This window comes from Dreissena polymorpha, chromosome 7 (assembly GCF_020536995.1).
Source record: "Dreissena polymorpha isolate Duluth1 chromosome 7, UMN_Dpol_1.0, whole genome shotgun sequence".
Classification (NCBI taxonomy): domain Eukaryota; kingdom Metazoa; phylum Mollusca; class Bivalvia; order Myida; family Dreissenidae; genus Dreissena; species Dreissena polymorpha.
This window is the reverse complement of record NC_068361.1, coordinates 9,966,727-9,985,735: the sequence shown is the minus strand read 5'-3', so window position 1 is coordinate 9,985,735 and position 19,009 is coordinate 9,966,727. Positions and strand designations below refer to the sequence as shown.

Below are 19,009 nucleotides of genomic sequence, written 5' to 3'. Positions count from 1 at the left end.
ATCAGTGTTTTCTGTATATAATTTACGGGTATGCGGTCATAATTAATCTCCGCTTTCTTCAATTTAAATATGATTTCAGAATGGTCATGCTGTTTAATTAGTTGAATGTAAACTACACCAATAAATTCCTCAACGTCGTTGTTCATGCGACGTAATTTGATATAGCGATGTTGGATTAAACTTGTTTGATATTCATGTTGTTTGATGCTCATCCGGGCATTCAGATGTGAAGAAAGCATGAATCCATTACAGCTTAGAACGTAATTGGAAAATAGGTTTATGCAACTGGCATATCAACAGACCAGACTGTAAGTAACTTGCAGACTGTTCAGGCGTTACGCTGGTAGGTGCTAATCCGTATATGCAGAATCAACATTAAGCCTCAAAAACTTGCAAAATCAAGTCGCTTGTTTAATTAAATATTATTGTTTACAGTGGGTATGCACGATTTTAATATGTGTTAAATTGTAATATATTGATAAAAATATGTTACAATAACACAAAATAGGCAAGAAAAAATAAACATTGAAGACGAATGTCATAAAATTCACCAAAGACAAATTAGCGGCCCGAGCAGATTGTGACGAAGATATTTCGTACATATTTTCCTACAATAACCGAAGCATTCGTCTTGTTATTAGGATCGGAGTTAGTGTTCGTGTGTCGTTTTTATAGATATCGTTGCAGGAATTTAAAATGAAGGTTAATTTAAATTAAGATTCACATCGTACATGCATGATATACATGCTAGGGAATTCGACTGTACAGACATTTCGATTTTAGAATTGAATATCGGGCTTATTTTGCATTTTTGACACATGTTCTTGTTAACTTGTATTTTAATTTATATTGAAATATATGTATAATAAGTTTTTCACACATTTTATATAAATTCATAAATAGTTTACAAAATCGTATAGTCTCGCTTTAAAGGTACTGTCAACCACGACGACGAAGAAAAGAAAAGTGGTAAAATGCCGTATTTTTTACCATTATTATTTTATATTGATTAAAATATCACGACTGGTATATTACATTTCTTGAAAAAAGTTCATATTTTCAGTATATTAGGTAATAACATTTCGCGATGTGAAATCGAAAGTACATCGCGAAAATATGCGACATAACGATATACATACTATAAATAACGCAAGTATATTGATCATTTTATATTTAAAATATAAACAATACACTACGCATGCACAATTTGCATTCCTGGGTTTACCACGTGACGATGATGATCAATATACTGGCGTTATTTATAGTTAACTGGAAGTTACCTGGTAGACATACCCAGTAACATTTATTACCGAATATACTGAAAATATGACAACTTTTTTAAAGAAATGTATCATACCAGTCGTGATATTTAAATCAATATAAACTAATACTTGTAAAAAATACAACTTTTCTTATCTTTGTCGTCGTGGTTGACAGTCCCTTTAAAGGGTGAAAAATGTTTACATGGGTAAAAGTATAACACGGAAATATCAGCCTGGTCGTTATTAAATGATCCTAAAGACAAGACATTTGCGCTAATGCGTAGCTTCAGATCATCATGTACATTCTTTGACAGCCTGCACATTCTGGTCTGGAGCTACTCTGGTAAAAAAGTTTATAAAACCGATTTGGCTTGACGTGTTTTATATAATTTACTACAGTTTATAGTGTAATTAAATTGAGTAATTATTACTGGACGCGATTCATAATTACTCATATTCAAATATGAGTAACAACGTATACCTTCGATAATGTTTGTAATTTATATCATCATTTTACACAGACGACGAAGTCGGGCTGTGTATTAACGCCCTTTTAATGACTGGATGTCGACTATACGTTTGCAAACCTGCGTTTTACCCAGTAAGGCTTATTTACCCATTAAAGCAAATTGGTTATCCGAACTGTAATCATTCACGATATATTTAACACGATATATCGCCCTTGTGTAGGTAGCCCAAAAGGCGATATATCGTGTTAAATATATCGTGCGTCGCAGCGACTGTCGCGAAAAATATCGTGCGTCGCCGCGACTGTCGCGAAAAATATCGTGTATCGCTTTTTGTGTCTAGTGTCGCCCTTGATGAAAGAAGGGCGATTTTATTGACGGCATTGTCCGTATTCCGTAATAAAGTACTTCACAGAAACGTTATACCGTGAAACATATTCATCAGTCAATGTTAAATAGAATTTGACTATATATGGATACGATTATGTATTCGTACATCGCGTCAGCGTGATAATGGTATCTGCATTTGTATCACTTCACCAGTCGATTGGAACATGTATGGATGATTAATTAACTTATATGCTCATTTATACATCATATTGCAATTAACATATGACATAAGGTCTAAGAAGGTATTAAATATTGCCCTTTGCAACCAGCATAAACAAAAGCAACGAGAACATCCTGCAAGCAAATCGCAGGGTTATAAAGTTAAGTTTTGTTTGCTGCTCAGAAGTATGTTCAGGATATAATGAAGTATTTAAAATTTAAAAAAACAAAGACCGTATTCCAGGTTTCTTAGTCGGTCTCTCATATCCGTCTGTCTTCCTGCGTGTCTGTTTAACTGCATGTCGGTGTGTATGCATGTCTTTTTGTTAGTCTTACTCTCCTTTCTGTATGTTTGCAACTGATCTCTATGTGTTTAAATCCTTTTATCAGTACCCTATGTATATTGCCCCTGTGCGTCCGCCTGTCTGTTTGTCGGTGTTATTTTATGTATGCAAGTTGAAGATGATAAGTCACTTTTTATCAATTGTGATTGAATATTTGTTCTGAAAATAAATATATTCAAATTATGTTTACATAGTTCTTCTCATTGGCTATAGCCGAAATAAATATCTTAAGTTACCGAGAAAAAAAGTTTTCCAAATTCAACCCGTCTTCCATGAACCCTTATTTAATATCGGTATTAGTTTGATTTATGATAAAGGAATCCATTACGTGATAAGTATTTGCTAACGATTATCTGATTATTATTGATGTTAATTTGATCGTTTAGAGTCCATTAAGCTGTTACGTGTAGGTATGTGCTTCTTGTGAAACATTTTGGTTGATTTAACTAATGTAAATTAAATTATATATAAGCGAAACCTTGCCAGTGATTTACATTGGACAGGTCGATACTGAATGTTGTCTTGAAGACGCTGGAACGACCTGTAAATAAACTCTTAATTACAACAACGGTTTACATTCTTTGATGTTAGTGATTAAATGTTATTATAATAATCATTATTGATATAAGTATTAATATAACTGTTTTATACTTATAATAATAATAATAATAATAATAATAATAATAATAATAATAATAATAATAATGTTATTATTATAAATAATAATAATAATGATACTTTATTATTAATATATTTATTATTATTATTATTATTATTATTATTATTATAATTATTATTATTATTATTATTATTATTATTATTATTATTATTATTATTATTACTATTATTATTATCATTATTATTATTATCATTATTATTATTATTATTACTATTATTATTATTATTATTATTATTATTATTATTATTATTATTATTATTATTGTAATTGTTATTATTAGTATTATTATTTGCATACAATAAAGTGTAAATCGTGTACATGCGTGTTCAAAAATTTTCACTCAGTCAAGCATTTAATGATTTACATAAAGTTTCAACTTGCTGACGTTAGGAGTAAGGATAAAGAATACACTATGTGTTAATATCTAGCGGTCATAAACAGTTTGCAACAACTCACGACACCTCTTTTTGTAAACATAGCTGCGTGCAATTTGCAGCGTAAAGCACAACCGACTAATAATACTATCACATGTTTATCGTTGACGTTTAATCATACTATAGCTACTTGCACGACAGTCCCGTTATCGCTACGAAAATTGTAAGTGCACTCACTGTGTGCACTTGTGTCAGTCTAATCTGGTCTTGTATATTTCATAATATCAAACTTCTGATAAATAAACTTTTAAGACAGGGTAAGAATTTCTTATTGTCTTAATATTAATACAGAGTTAACAAAGTGTTACTTTAGCGGATTTTCGATGTAGAGACGTATTCGGTTGTCACTGATTCGGTAAATACAGGTTTCATGTAATTCTGATTTTTTTCAGGTATAACATATCTGTTTATCAAGAACGGCGAAGGTGAAGCATTTACATGAAATTGTATATTGTACATAAATTATTAATTTAGCAGATACCAAGCACAGCGCGTGATTGTAACGTAATTACCTAAAAAATGTTACTTCAACCGACGCATGCTGGTTATCTGTTGTAGATATTTCTGGTTTAAAGTTGTGATTTTATTTGACCGCATCATAATCTACCACTAATAAGACAGTATTTTAGGAAAAATCAATACTTTTAAAACCATGTTTTAAAAAAGAAATTGTTTTAAGGCGAATCCTTGGTAAAATAATGTGCTCAAGCCGACATGATCTGATAATTGAAAAAACAAACAAACTGTATTTTCTTTATAAGCATCATAATACTTTAGTACAGTTCCATGGATAACTATTAGCAGATTAGTTACGTCAATATGATATTTATATAAAATATATTAGCGAAAATAAAGCAAAATAGATTCAGTAGCCGTTAAAAAAACAAAGATCAATTTAACAGCGTTGAATATATTATACAATATAAAGTCAGTCGTGCGCTTGTGGGTAAATGGTAAAGGCTCTGAGAGCCCTCAATAATGATGTACATGCACACACTCATACCGTATCAAACACTTATGAACTTGAAATTCCAAAGGAAATACATTTGTGAAGCTAAATAATACAAAAGTAGGATTTGACAGGGGCATGCACAATATTGTTCTGTATAACTAATAACGTTTTAAAGTTAATACGTCAACTTATTCGGTTTTTGCCAATAACTTTGTGACATAAAAAAATATGTTAGATAACAAATATTACTAAATAAATTCAATCCAGTTTGTATAAATAGCATTAGATTTACCATGAAATAGATTTTTAGAACTTCAAGTAAGCAAAACATCGCAACAAACAAGCCAAGGTAGGTCTAGTAACGAAATAAATGACATAATTGATGATGCACATAATACAATAAATTAAATTGAGCTATCAGGCCAGCTTTTCCACAGATGTACCAATACATAAGTTACCAAACGAAATGCTGATTAAATATACTGAATAGAATGCGTTATAGTGTCCAAAAGATTTCGCCGTGGTGTAATGGATAAGGTGTCCTAGCGACTGGGTGGTCATGGGTTCGATCCTCACTGTGGGAGAGTTCTCTAGGTTTTCCCCAAGACACCAAGTACTAGTTCTAGACCCAGGAAACGGACTCTAGAGCGTTTCAATAAGCCTTAGGCTTTCGATGCAATCGAGCTAAAAAAATAGGTTAAAACAAAACAATGTCAACTAAATGCATTCAAAATATGCAGCATCAATTTACGTTTATCAATGAAGTGATCAAATATCAATACGTTAACAACATAAATATATAACAGAACTGACATATGTTATAATAATATAACAAACAGGTAAACTAGAAAGACTGTGTATTGCTCATAACATCAGTTACATCATTTCAAAACAGTTATATTGAATTAATTTATTCTTTATAACACTTGAAGTAAAATTTTAAATATATATGCTGAAATAGTAAATCAGGTTACAAATAGCAGGATGTTATCTAAACAAGTAGCACTTTGGTGCAGCGCACGTAAGTCGGTCTTAAACTCATTTAAACAAATTACATTATGGTTTATAAATCTCTTCTTGATTATGTGCATCACCAGATTTCACAGTTGTAAAATACTCACAAAGTCACAAAGTTTCTATGATTTATGTCAAGAAACGTTAAGCTCATCAATAATCACCGTACTTAAGGTCCTTGACAAATTGAACGATTACAGCATGAATACTTGTAGTATGTAAGTTTAATTTATAAATATCTTTTATAATCATCCGATCCGGATGAAGAAGAAGGTTTCATGTCAACCTTTTTACGACGATTATGAACTGCCGTACTTATTTTGTAAATTGTCTTTCTCATTTCATTTCATTTGCAATGGATGGGCCACCAATATCTCTTGTAAGCGAGTGCAGCTAGTTAAATTGTGGCGCATTGTCTCAATTAATGAACATGGAGCATAATGTTATGATCCAACGGAAAAAATAAAATAGTTTAACCAAATAAATTATGATTAAACAAAAGCGCACATAAAAATGTGTATGTAATTAGTGACTGCTTTCCTACTACGCTGCATATTGCCATACGGCTGTTTACTGTTTGTGAATAATGTCTTGAAGTTTCTGTGGTTGAAGTTTTCCTGATTTCTTAGTTCATTTGTAGTGTCCCATCTCAGCATTTGTTTAAATTGGTACATAGTGTAATTTGGTATTCGTTGTTAATAATTGCACATTCCACCATAGTGTTCTAGTTAATTACATAATGTTGTAATATTCGAAAGTAATCTGCTTTCACAAAAGGTTTACATTCTGAACACATGGTGTCTTTTTTAATCATTAAAAATGATCAATTTGTGACTCCGACATTAAAACCGACGGTACTCGCCTAAACCAGTCGATAAGTTACTTAAAATTCAACTGCCTTAATAACAAATTACTTTATGTAAGCGTGTATCACATGTCAGAGGTTTTAAAATGAGTAACTAAACATGTGTTATTTTTAGAGAGAATGACTATGCCTACATGTATTTTTATTTTTTGTCGAAATATAAGGCCGCAACATGGCACCACTTTCATGCTTCGCATCAATGTCTTGTTTTTGCTATAAAGTAATATTGTTGGTTGCGTAACAGTATGATGGGAAATCGTATTAGGTCCGCTGTCGTATCATGTTGGAGTTAGGTAGAAGTAAGTGTATTCCAGAAGGACCTAATATAAACAAGGATGAAGGACTATGTATTTTCCAAACTGTTCCAATGCTAGAGGTAGAATACGTATCGTAATGGTTTCTAATGCAGACTTTTATTCCCCACAAAAATTACATGTTTATACTAAATTTGAATTTTTGAGAATTCCTTTGAAGATGCATTCGTTTAGTGCTTAATAGCTAGCCCGATGCATGACCGAACGACTGGTTGCCGAAGACTTATGTTGAATGTAGTGCAATTTTAAGATCCTGGTCTATGGCCTGTTTACATTCGCTTAATATTCCATGTTTGATCTTGTAAACATTGCAAACCTTAATTTTTCGAATGCTCTGTTTGCATCCTGAGCAATCTTGAGTAACTATCACGAAGTCAGACAGTCAAAATGGAAGAATATTTTTCTCGTAGTGACCATTTAAATGTTGCATGAGGAAAAAAGTCAGCCTTGATCTAATAAAATTAAAAATTGCAAATAAATATTTTTTTGAAAACGCAATATAGTTTAATTTACAAACGAAACTCCAAAATTTTGAAAATACGCTTCCATGGAAGCCATTTTAATGGACATATTTTTAAAAAAAACCAATATTCCAGCTTGGCATCCGGCATTTTCCTATTAAGAATACTTTAATAATGTTTGATTATGGACATTTTGCTTTATCATACATGTTTCTTACATTCACATTGTCTGGAAATTCGTCTGTATTCACATTGTCTGGAAATACGTCTGTATTCAAATTCCATATTTAAACTGTATGCATAGAACAATAAAAGAACTTCTTAGAGTAAATTGTCTAGGTACCTTGCCAGCTGACATCGGCAGACCGTCCAAACGCAAGTGCTGAAGTGGTTGAGCAGCGTCTTGCTGGGATTATTTTCCTGGTCTGCTTAATTGAGAGCAAGTTGGGCGTTTTTACTATCAGCAACAAGATGAAACAGACTTCTGAAATGAGAAACGTTCGCTTCGTCATGCTATTTATTATGGTGCTCGTGCCGAGCGTAGTCAACCTGATGCGGGGCATCTGGCATGGCGCTTTCCGGAATAATACCCCCTGGCCACGAAAATCCAAACGAATATTGGTAAATATGCTTTCTTATGCTGGTTTTTCAGGGCGTAGTAGTGAGTTTATGCTATCGCACGTAAAGTGTTTTCAAGTTTATATATTGTGCACACCAGTTAACGTATGCCGCCGGTAGTACGAGTACTTCTCGTCATTGGTAGATGTTTGCTTATTTAAAATTGAAATAAATAGTTCAAATAAAGCCTTATCTGAAAAGTAAACCATATGCCTAAATGTACAGGCGGTACCATCATTTCCGTAAATGGTAAAAGGTTAAATAACATCTAAAACAACTTGCCATATAGTGCAGGTAGAACCAGCAATTTTCTTAATTGAACATCGATTAAACACGTTTAACACGTTTCAAACGCGTATAAGTTATAACGCAATTTCAACCAGCTGCGAAATAGGACGGTAGTTCTATAATAGCTCGTTACACCGTACTGTTAAGAGATGTTTAAATTTTAATACGTGTTTAATCAGTTATCTTCAATTTTATATAGAAACAGCGACGCTTGTTAATGGTAATAGATTTCTAAGAAATCATACATCTTAAACTACTTTCCATATACTGAAAGTAGTACCAGCAATAATCGTTACTGATGATTGCTAATAAATTATACATATATCACGAAATACCATATAATGCATCAAGTATCAGCAACACTCGTTCTTTGGATGATATTGATATGCCCTGCATATAGGAACATTAAAGTATTTAACATATTTGACTATATTATGAATTAAACTTAACTTACACTTTGCTGTACAACTCATGTATTGAAGCGGCCATGATTTAATTTGCATGTGAACTTGTTAATTTCAAAGAACATCATACAAATAAAAGACATAGCCGTTTAAAAACATTCCAACCATTAACTGTAAATTCCACTTTTGCTGTTGTTGTTGTTCTTTCTGTGTGTTAACTTAAATTCATGTTACGATGTCTAAGTTTTTGCACATTTTAAGCTTCTTATAACGTTTGGTGACAATACCTTTACATCTTTGCCCCATGCCTATTTTAATAATAGCAGGTTATTTTTAGATATGATGAAATCTCTGTTTAATACTTGTTTAAAGTGGTGTATCCATCTCTCTAAGCGCCCATAGTTTATTTTACATAAATGTTCTTCAACATCCGATATGGCTATGTATTTTTGGGTGATGTCATTTTGAGGGTTCATGAACATTTTTATAGTCGATCGAAGTCACGATGACCAACTTTTTTGGTCACTGACCCACTTTTTGGGTCGATGGCAAATAATGGCCATAACATCAAGGGCATCAAATCGTTTATTAAATATTCCGAAACTTGTTAGAAAAACTTAATATAAACTGAATTCATATAACTAGTGTAACTATATAAAATACTTTAACCCCAAAAAAATAAAGATATCTTATATTTAATATATTAAGGATTGCGCATTTATTTAAAACTTATACTTTTGTGGGGAATGAGTGTTGGACACTTGCGTGAGAGAGTTGTTTAAATATATGACTTATTCGTGAGAAGTTATAGTATTGTGTGATGTATTTGAACCTTGAAGAAAAATTGCACACTTAATGTTTACCTTGTGTTAGTCAAATTATACCTTCTATGAATTTCGACGTTAAAGAATAAAAGGTTAATGAAGTTTGAAACTGACTTGTTTTCCTCATTTTAATAAATAAGCATAAAACCACATTAGTAATTATATTGAAATATTCCTGACAAGAATACGGAACCACAGACGACGCGCAACAATATTAACTGGATAAATGTATAATGTATCGTAAACCAGACACCTTCTAGGGCATGCATTACAATTGGTGTTCGGTAAGTGACTGCTAAGCTAAAATCTATCTGAAACCAGTTGGCATATTCTGCATGTAGTGCCAGTATTTATTGGTATTGCTATACGTTATAAAATATATTTTTTATGTAATGTTATGATATTTTATATAGATTTAGCGGTTTACGTTACTGCTACGTTATTGCTATGCACTAATACATCTTAAACAAGTTGCAATATTTAAGTGCATATAATACCAGCATTATTTGTTTACGTGCAAGTCAATGCTAACTTATGATAACTATTTAAACAGTAACACTTTAGTGCTTGTAGTGCCAGCCTTACGTGTTACTGGTAGGTGATTGCTTAGTCATAATAAATCTGAAACAAGTAATAGTGCATTAGGACTGTCTCCGAAAAATCAGAAAACTTAGCAGCATATGACCAAGACTGTTTCGTGATGCAAGTTTTGAACAACATTTTAACAATGCAGAACAAATATTTTCAGGGGCTCCTTGTTAGTATATCAGAAACAATCGGTATGTGCCTATTTGTCTTTCACCTCCCTGGCATCAAAGGCATGGACCGACCTTGTAAGGTGATCCTGATCATGAACGGTGTGCATCTCTGCCAAGCAATCCACAATATCTGGAATGTCGTCACAGAAACAAGACATCAACAAAGTAAAAAGCGCATTGTGCGAAATACGTTAGCCGTGATATTCATCGTTACGTCTGTCGTCATTACTTGCTGGCTTTTACTAGAGGTGTGGATTTATATTGTCCTTCAAAGACGTGCTGTATAGTAAATCTCTCTTATGATACATGTACATGTAACATTGCGAGTTAAGTCAATGGTAACCATCTGAATTTACAAATCTTAATTCTAAAATACTTCAATTCCTGTTCAGATTGGAGGATTTAAAGATACTCGTGCGTGTAAGATGTCGCTGAGTTACTAAATCAACGAATGTATTGTGTTCGTACTATCATGATCAATGGCGCAACGGTTTGGAAAGATCAATGAACTCAAAGCTATGTGTAGGCATGATGTCGTTACATTAAAAAGCATTATAAGCACACCATTGAACGACCGTTTTCATGTTTGTTTTACATATTTACCTATTTTTTGGTCTCACGGTCTCTTTTATGTCGATCAACAATAAGTATTTTTATGGACTACCAGTAGGGAAGCCGTTGACGTAGTCTCAAGTCCATACACATATGATACTGAATCCCATAATGTACTTAATTATTTAGTTTTTGTTTCTTTATTTCTTCAACAATCACACTCACAAACACAATTTGAGAATTCTGACTTCGGTGATATTCTACACGTGGAAGCATTTAACTAGCCTGCTGTATGTCAAATTATAAGTGCAAATAATCCTTATTAACAGAGCTTTTTAGATACTTCAATTATGGGTTTGAAAACAATATATAAAACAATCGGCATTGCAAAAGCCATAATACGCGTGATTAAAATCGCAGCCTTGTTCACTGGCTTCTTCCAATTCAAGTGTAATGGTTATCATTTGATGTTTTAAGCATGGTAGCAGTATTTAAGTTGTTGCACTCAATTAAAACAGTTGTTTATGAACTACACTCAACCAATTTTCGTAATTTTTATTATTTAGAATGCCCATGTGAAGGATGCTTCGTCGGTGCCATTTGCCATTTAAATATAACTTTTTTTTTAAACATATATATGTGGCAAAAAGGCGTATAAAACATTTGACCCAACTAAATGTTAAGCGTGTGGTCTCCTAGATGACATACGAAGTTTGAAAGACATGTTTTTAAATGTATGAAAACCTTATTTATTTTTTTTTGTTGTTTATTATTACTGTTTTGTACTCAATAACATAATAGTTACATAAAGTCATATACTTATCATTAATTGGATATTCTAGGTCATCTTGTATCAACTTACTTAAGTGAATCATGAAATATATTCGACAAAATTGATCCTAATTTATTAATATCTTCAATGTTAAGATTGCGACGTAAATCTTCCGCAATACATGTAAACGCGAGTGTGTTTTTGTTTGGATTTTGTAAGTAATCTGTTGATGAAAATCATGTTATTAATCCCATTAACTAATGTGAACGAGGACACTTTGGCTGTGTCCTACATATGCGGGTTTCATCTTAAATGTATATTTACAAATCACCATATAAAATCGTTATAAACCCAATCACTCTTGAAGTTATTCTTGAAACTTATGTCTTGGCGTCAATATGAGTACTTTCGTACGGTATTTCGTAAAGCAGATACATAACTTAAAAAAACATCATGAAAGCTGCTAATACACGGGTCGGCTAGCTCCGGTAGAAAAAGCTGGACAAATCCGAAGATTGTTTCCTGAATGGACCACATAACTGTTTTGGGAATGTGTCTTTAACTTATTTTTACCTCTGTTTACCATTGTTTCTGATTATGAAAGGCAGTAGTCAGTTTTAAATTTAGCAATTGTAGTAAACCAGCTCAACAGACATAACTAAGCAGGCTAAGTAATTAATACGGTGTGAGTTTATTACTTATGGGAACGGCGGAAAATAATGCAAGCAAAAATAGAATAAAAGAAATCCTGAAATCTCGGGGTACCAATTTGCAAGTCGGGTGTGGCTTATTCGTATATTCTTTTAATTATAGATACTTTTTAAATCATTATCTTTGAAAAAGAGTGAAGCCACTGGAAAAAATCATTCTAAGTACTACAAATTAACAATGCAATAACCATTCAGTTTTGGTAGCAAGAGTTATGATTCTAATTTTATTTAAACTCCCTTCATTGAAATATATTAATATATTAAACTCTTGGAAGTTTTTTAGTAATGGCCTCTACAAGAACCCCAAATGCCACATGAACGGTTAGACAGATCACCCAATTCCTATATACAACAATCTTACTTTTTTGCCAGTGCTGGGATGTCATTTTAGTACGATTGTTTAACAAAATATTAATACCGCTGTGACTAATGGTGATTTGTTTGCATCATGAAACTTATCATGTGAAAGAAGAATAAGAATGTTTAGCCCTGTTTTAACGTTATGGGACTCCTTGATTCCTAGCATGATGCAGTAGGCTTCATAATAATTATCATATATTTTTCTTACATGACAACCACTAAATGTCAAGTACAAAACAAAGTATCGTTGTGCAGCAAAAACACAACCCAATCCTAAAAATTCATGCGAAAAAAAGTGTTGATTAATTTACACGGATATATATCAAATAACATTATAATTGATGTTTCGCATTAAACTTAATAACCGGTCACTAAAGATCACTTTTTCGGACTGATGTGTTACGGTTAAAAATAATGAAAGCGAACGGGCCTGTGGTTTAATTAATGCAACAAATATGTTTTATGACCGATAAGTGAAACATCGATGATAAGTTTGGATTATAAATTCTATGTTACAGAGTTAGCACATTTTAGAATATTTTCAATTGGTATTGGCCGTACCATAGGCCGCCAGTCACAACTCGACATTGCCAGCGAACCTCCTCACGAGAGCTTTTTTATCAACGATTTTAAAGACTTGCAGGAAATTGGTGATATAATCGCTGGGCGATATACTGGTGCGTTATCTTCTTTGAATGCATGAATATTAAAAAAAAATGTATACATGAATATTTCAAATTCAATTTCATAATATACCTCTAATTATCAGATTTGTACGAAATTGCAATACATCAGCATATCATCTCAAGTAACATAAACAAAGGAATTGTAAATGCCATTTGTTCGTATACTGTTTTTAGATTTTCTGTTATGGTGATACGGTCTTTATTTTATTCATGAAGAAAATCACGTGCATTGTTGGAACACAGGTCGCAAGTAAATTAATTAATATCATATGACAATTATTTTTTTTTACTTAATTACTCTGTTTAATTCATCTGATAACCAACGTCAAATCAATTTACAGTAAGATCTAGGATCAGAGTTCAGTTCTGGATGTATTGACAACATATAAGTCAATCCAAGTTATTAATTTAAAAACGACCAAGTCACGTATCTACCTATTTGAGTATTTCAAGTGCAGAGAAATAGCAAGGTCAGACTAAAATGGAACAAAGTGCAGCATAGTACTATTTTGCTTAACAGCTCGCCCTTTAATTTTATTTTGATACAACAAAACATAATTTATTCATACGGTTTTTCACTTTAAGACGCTGGGGCTGAATATATTATGAACATATATGTATATATCGTTATGAAACGGGAGTTGTTTATATATTCATGTATAGCTTCTCATTGATAAGTTTTTTACAAAGCGGCGGTATTAAAAACAATTCGCTCAGACTTTGGTGATGTCTTGAGTCGTAATCGATACTCATCAGACTTGCAAATTTAGCATATCAGTAAAAATGTGATAATTTACTTGATGTGATGTAATTGCATAAAGTCAAGTATGCAGAAGAGTACACACTAAGAAGAAACATATGCAAATACTGCAAAATAATTAGTAATCAATAAGATTTATAAATGCTTCTTCTGGAGCTTTTTGCTGAGTGCTTTTTTTGGCTGACATATGTCAATTTGCAATTAATGCAAGAACTAAAGTAGATTAGATACGTGTGCATGCAAAACATTATTGCGTGTATTTTTCGAAATTTTTTATAAAATACAATGCACATGAATTTGCTATACGCAAATGCATTCAGGATCACGAGGCTTAATTGTAGTTGTTGTTCACGTCCGTGGGTCTGGAGAGACAATGGACTTGCGTCCCTTGAGAATGACACTATCGTTTATTTAGCGTCAGGCTGCTTGTGTCTGTAGATTTATTTTGCAGCGTCTACAGTGGATGCGCACGCTTATTCGGGAATGAACTTTCGCCGCATCTTGCGCATAATAAGGCGGATTGTACTACCGGTAACAGCTACCTGCGTAATCGTCTGTAATTGGAAAGCTGGCGTATTCTACCACAGAAAGTCCAACATACACAGCACATCTTCATTTGTACCATTCCGGGCAAGCGCTTTCCATGTGCTGGGGTTTATGTCAATGGTTTTTAGGTCGCGCTTGCAGATGTCTTTTAAACGGAGATGTGGTCGGCCAGTTTATCTATTGCCTTCAGCGAGCTCTTCATACAGGGCATTGTCCATACGCCGCACATGGCCGAGCCTTTTGATTCGACGCTGACGGAGTAGACGCATCACATATGGGAAGCGCTTTGCCTTTTCTTATGGGATGCGTACATGGTACAGGATTCTCTGGCATACAGCAACGATCTTATCGTACAGGCCTTGTACACAACTATTTATATGTTAGCATGCTGTTGTTCCACGCTATCTAAGATAGCCTGGCCAGAGTTGTTTAGGCCTTGTATATCCGTTGGTTTATATCTGCTTACATTGAGACTTCAATGATTAAGTCTCACTCGCATGGAAGACAGTGAACGACCTCTAACTAATAGTTGATGATGTGGGTTGGTTCGGCATGCGGATCAATCACCTGTGTTTTTAGGCATAATTTCAGGCTGCTTTCATCAGATGTCTTTGTTAACTGATTAAACATTCCCTGCAGTTAAGTTTCGGTGTAGGTCACGAAAACAGCGTCATCTGCAATCATCATGTCCCTGGTCATCATCTCTCTTACTTTGCTTTTTGCCTGCAGTCAAGAATGTTAAACAAACTGCCGTCTGCCCGAGTGTTGGTTTAACCATCGGCGAAAGTTTCAATGGCGTGCCGCAACAGGACAGCAAAGAAGATGCCGAAAATGGTAAGGGTGAAGACGTAGTCTTTTTTGACGCCGCTGCGATTGTTGAATGCATCAGACGACTAGCCATCATACTGCACAGCACCTTTCATGTTGTAGTGACAATAGAATCACGCTCAAGAGTCTCGGTCGGCAGCCATTCTTCGCACGGACGGTTAATAATCCATCCCTGCTGACAAGATCGAATGCATTAGTCTTTTTTATGACGGCCAGAGAGCGGGGCTTGTGAACCTCCTAAACTGTTCATACAGTTGCTAGATAGCGATGTTGGTGTACATTGTTAATATCTTTGCGCGGAACCCACTCTGTGAGTCTGGGTACACTATATCAGCATGCTTCTTCAGTCTGTTAAGAACATCACGCTCAAAGACCTGAGCCGCAACATTAAGGCGGGATTTCCTTCTGTAGTTGCAATCGTTTCTGTCACCCTTGTACAGGTTGATGATGTTGGCATCTATCATTTCCTACTGGAGGTACTGGTCCTTCTTTTTAGCATAAGACATATGAGGTTTTGCATCTAGGAGCACACTGTTGCTACATTTGATGACCTTTGTTGGTATCTTACCCTGCAGCATTTCCTGGGGACAGGCTCTCGATTGCCATTTGCGCACCTCCGTGCTAGTCTATGTTCTGTACTCTGGGTAGATCTGTACGCTTGAATGCTCCTCTTGCTGGGGGAGCGCTTGCAGCAAACCAGCTAGTGATCGGTATCGCTCTTAGCGCTTTGAAATCCTCGAGTCAGAAGAATGTACTTATGGCAGATCACGTGGTGATGATAAGATTAAGCTGATGTCAGTGATTAGATCCAAGATGTTGTGGTTTGATTTCAAAGACGGTGTTAATGATCATGAGATCATGGTATGAGCACATATCCAGGAGTCACTTTCGATTCTCAATGGGCTTCAATGAGGGCCTGGAGGTCATCCGATAATTCTGGGGCAGTGTCTTTTTTTACGTCCCAGGCGATCAGTTTGAAAGCAGCGAGTTTCCTTCGTTTGTTTACTGGAACAATAATCGCAATTCATTTTACAGGTATTGCAGTACCCTGATCCTTCACAAACACCAACTGTGGTCGGGAAGCTTGGGGCTGCCCAGCTTGAGTCGGGTGGTAGCTGTCTTATGAGTATTGGTGATTCCTCTCACCGTGATAGGCAGCCCCTGGCTCCAACATATTTGCCAATGGAGCTCATGACTTATATCCGTAAACTGCTGCTTCCCGTGGTTTGTCGATGCTGTGCAGTGTCGATGAAGTGACCTTTTCAGGCGCCAGCCTGGAGAGGATGGTTTGGAAGGTAAGCTTTTGCCCATGCAGCAGAATACCCCTATCTCTCCACGCAAGGTGGTTAGTCCTAAGGAAAGGCTTGGCCGACACAACTTGGCACCAGCAGCGTCGCAGGAGTTTCCATAATGACTTTGCAGAACGCCTTAGGGACTCCGGATCCGCATTCGTAGTTAACATTATATTTAAGTAGGCTGTTTTTCAATGCTTGAGTTTAAATCCTACCGTAGAAAACAATGTATTGTATTTTTTCACACTTTTTTTCTACACATTATTAATTTAATTAATCCAATACAATAATTACATAGCAATACAGGTGAATGCGTTTGAATGAATACAATCAGAGCGATTGAATATTAACGTTAGTAGAAACGATGAAATGGGACACAGCTAGTACAAATGTATTTAGCTTCATTTGATTAACGTCGTAATACTGCATGTAGGAACTAACTGTAGTAAAAAGGATTTGGAAAACCAAATAAGATAAACAAGATAAACTTTGCTATCATAGCCTTTAGGGAAAGACGCGTCACTGATTGAAATAGGCATGTCATTGATAGTTTAATGCCCTCGCGAAAATTGCTAGAGATATTTTAGCTGTTTATGTTTTTCATTTAAGTAACACACAAAAAGCCACTGTACAGCAGCAGTTCGAGTATGATCAAGAGATCAGCTGCGACTATTATTACAGCTATGGAACAAGACAGACTGAGGAGGTTCCTATTACAAAAGAGCTTTATTGTGATCGTAATGGAAACTGGAACAACGGCACAGTGAACTATATAATTTGTAGAGGTTAACAACTCTACATTTGTTGTTTTTGCAAGAGATTAAAGCTCAATAAGAGGCTAATTAGTATCTGTTGTGTATTTTGTCGCTCTGAAAGCCGACCGCTACTACGCATATGGGGAGTTTAATGACGCAGGTCTGAATAACGAACCCTACTATGAAGACTTTTAATTGGGCTTTTTCAATCGATTGTGCATGCATTTTATCGAATATAGAGAGTGCACCAACTGCCTCAAATAATATTTAATTTATATCAAATGCGCGACTAACATTAATTGTATGGTTTGCACTGAAAGAGAGCGAATTGCCAGTTAATTACAACTCAATAATTTTATCCATATAGCAGAGAAGTTTAATGTTCGAAATCGATAATTTCCGATCTAATTTGGTGCAATCTTTTTACTATGTTAAACAGTTTTAACGAATTATGAGTTTTCACAGTGTTTCGTGTAAAACCAGACATTTTAAAAACCACTGCAAAACAACGAAACAAACTTGACGAAAATTATTTAATTAAGCGACATCGATGAAGAAACCAAATGATTTTTTTCAAAATAAAACAGTAAGCAACATTTGTGTTGAATAATATACATTCCGATATATGATCTTACAGTAAACAGACTATAATGACTCAAATCTTGCAGAATTTTATTTTGTCATCATGCGAAAACACAACATGTCTTTTGATTGATCATTTATATACGATCGTGCACTGCAATTGACAAATATCCCTTATTTCTTTGTGTTTTGTTTTGTAGAAATCACATGTGACGCAATGTATTATCAGAATATAAGAAATGGACCAATTAAACACTTCAGAAATGTCTAAAGGTTCAAAGAGATCATGATGCTGAAATGCGATGAAGGCTTTTGGCCTTACAATAATCGAATTTCTATGCAATGTCTTACAGATTAAGGACCAAACCTTCAAGTGTTCAAGTGAACGTTAGAGTTGTTCAAGCATTCTACCTATCATTAGTGAATGTATAAGTAGAAATCTACTGAATAATTTCTGACAATATTTAATAACCTATAATTTAAGAAGGTAGTGTAGTTGAACTTACAGTGGTAAGCTTGATATAAGTTGATGTATCTGTTAAAGATAGTATCGACGTTCTTTAAGAAATAACCTGTTTGACCCCCACCAGATACCATACATGGTAGACTTGAAACGACGAAGTTATATTATTTTCCAAACGAGACAGCAGAGTTTTCCTGTGACTACGACTATACGATGGTGGGGTCACTCGTTTGGAAGTGTCAGTCCTCTGGTGAATGGGATAATTCATGCGTCCAGTGTGTGAGACAAGGTATACTCTGTTTAAGGTCTGGAAATAACGCCTCAATGCATGTGTATGTAAAATTTAGTTCATGCCTTACATGAAGTTTTTCTGAGGTTGAAGAAACTTTCAACCCTAGAGATGTCTCATGTTTTTTTTAAATATTACATATAACTAACTCCGAAAAAAATATTATGAGAGTTTTTCGTAT

The 19,009-nt window shown here is 34.3% G+C and overlaps 1 long non-coding RNA gene across 1 annotated transcript; it reads left to right on the top strand.

Moving 5' to 3' along the window:
* Positions 1-3,961: 3,961 nt before the first annotated feature.
* LOC127839037 (uncharacterized) lies at positions 3,962-11,981 on the top strand. Its single transcript, XR_008030121.1, has 3 exons — positions 3,962-4,090; positions 7,681-7,962; positions 10,224-11,981. It is a non-coding gene; the product is annotated as an uncharacterized LOC127839037 (long non-coding RNA).
* Positions 11,982-19,009: the final 7,028 nt, after the last annotated feature.